Source organism: Mauremys reevesii, linkage group 10 (genome assembly GCF_016161935.1).
Source record: "Mauremys reevesii isolate NIE-2019 linkage group 10, ASM1616193v1, whole genome shotgun sequence".
Classification (NCBI taxonomy): domain Eukaryota; kingdom Metazoa; phylum Chordata; order Testudines; family Geoemydidae; genus Mauremys; species Mauremys reevesii.
Window position 1 is genome coordinate 57,391,061 of NC_052632.1, and position 2,260 is coordinate 57,393,320.

General features: G+C 34.8%; 1 protein-coding gene across 16 annotated transcripts in view; it reads left to right on the plus strand.

Moving 5' to 3' along the window:
* RBFOX1 (RNA binding fox-1 homolog 1) overlaps positions 1–2,260 on the plus strand; it is a 2,636,561-nt gene that overhangs the window by 990,205 nt on the left and 1,644,096 nt on the right. The gene's annotated exons all lie outside the window — the stretch shown is intronic.

Here is a 2,260-nt window from a genome sequence, read left to right on the forward strand (position 1 = left end):
GTATAGCACTAGGCAACATAACAAATTGTTACTGCTTAGTTCAATAGCAAATGCCTCTGCCATCAGTTCTCTCACCAGTGGCCTGTGTTTTAAAAGCAATAACCTCTTTAAATATAATAATAATATCCAAATAAATGGTGTACTTTAGAGATGAATGACCTGGTCACTGCTTCTCTCATCTAAACGCCGCCTCCACAAAGAGAAAATGGCTGCAGAGTAGTATCAGTATAATTCTAACCAATACCATACTTACTTAAGTTATGCATTTCTATACTGTTGCTTCCAAAAATCACAGCCCTAAAAGTAGTTGCAATACCAAATTATTGTACAGAGGTTAGAGCATTCAGGCTAAAAACCTCTTTCCTGTTATGGTGGGTACATCAATTTGTATAGGTAATAGAAGTTCGTGGAAGCAGCTAACTTTACAAAAGTTTAAGACCCCTTTCAGATGTTTTTCAGTCAAAAATGGAAGTACTCAGATCAGGATCTAACTTTCTAAAATATTGGCCTTGGCCTCTACCAATTAATCTCCCTATTGATAAAATAAAGATTTTTTTAGCTATATTTTAAAATCAGAAATATTTGGTTTTGGTGTCACATATTGCCACCATACCAATCAACCAACAGACTGAAGGGATTGCAGGCTTTCTTAGAAATTAATGGGTTACATTTTCAAAAGGGTATGCAAAGATTCAGCTATGTAAATCCTGCCAAACAACACAGGAGCTCCATGGCTTAATCCCCAGGACTAGCCTTGAAAATGTACCCTAAGGCAAATAAGTGAATTACACAGCTAGGGCTAGAAGCTGGTACAAGGTCTCATATGACACCAGGACCCTGGATAAAAATCATTCTTAAAGGGAAAAACTCTTAATTCAAGAGATTTAAATGGGATATTTAGAAACAAAAAGTTGCCACATACTAATAACCTCCGTTTTAATAGGGTTCTATCTCCACTCTGCAAACAAACACCACACAATGCTGACATTGCCATCTGTAAGAATGTAGCTATGAGGCTGGAAGAAGGCACAGTGTGGACTGAGATTCACATATAATTCTGAACTCTGAAATTTTCAAAGGCTCCTAAGATTGTTAGGCAACCACATTACCTTGAATTTCAGTCAGGGGGAGCTAGGTACCTTCTTCCTCAGAGCATGTCTCATTTGAAAGTTGTACTGCTTTAGCTGTGCTGACATAGTTTAAGAAGGACAGCTGCCTAGTGGAGATGCAGTTATATCTGTAAAAGATGCTTTATGGGATGGGGGAAAAAAACGATACAGATATAAGTCACCTTTATACCATCCACAGAAGGGCTTTTATCGGTACAACTATGTGAGTAAAAAACATACCTCTAATCAAAATAATAATACCAGTAAAACTTTGAAATGTAGACCAGGCCTTAGACTCCTTTGAAAACCCCAACCTAAGATATGGTCAGCCATGCAATCACTCACAAAAGGAAGAAAATGAACTAGAAAAAAGTTTATTTAACTTTACCAAAGTTATACAATTGTAAAATAGGTTGTTTATTTAGGTGCAACTTTTATGTTCATATAATGAAAACAAAAGATTCTTTTTTTTAAAAATTACATTGTTTCATAGTTGTTTTTTATTATATTACCCATTAAAAAAACCTTAAAATGGCTGTCTCTAAACGCAGAGTGCTTTTTATTCATATATTTTCAGAAAATTTTTACTATGCATAGCATGAGTCCTATATGCATAATTAAATTATAGACAGGAATACTTCCGAAGGAGCATAATTAATATGGCTTCAGTAAAAAAAAAAAAAAAAAAAAACTTAACTTTTAGGGTGAAATGACTCAGAACACTTTTTTTTAATATCATCCAAATACTGATTTATGTGATAAGTGGGAATGGTTTCAAAATCTAGTCTCCACTAGGTGCATAATTAATTATCTTAAACTGATCATATATGTATCTGAATTTTTCACATAACTAATATACATTTTGCAATGGGGTCATAAAATTTGCATTTTCTTTTTGCAAAGTGAGAAAGAAGGAAAATAATAAACACATATAACTATGTTCAGATTTGAAGCAAATTGTTAAGATGCACATCTGCAGACCAGAATTTCAGATCAGATTGTTCCTGTAAAGGTGAAATATATGCATGTGTAGAGGGCTAGCACCACTTTATGTCCATTTAGTCCTGTGACTTCCATTCACCTCAGTGAGCATTGGATGAGGTCCTAAAAGCCCAGGTTGTAGATTGGTCTTGTGCTTACCCTCTGCACAG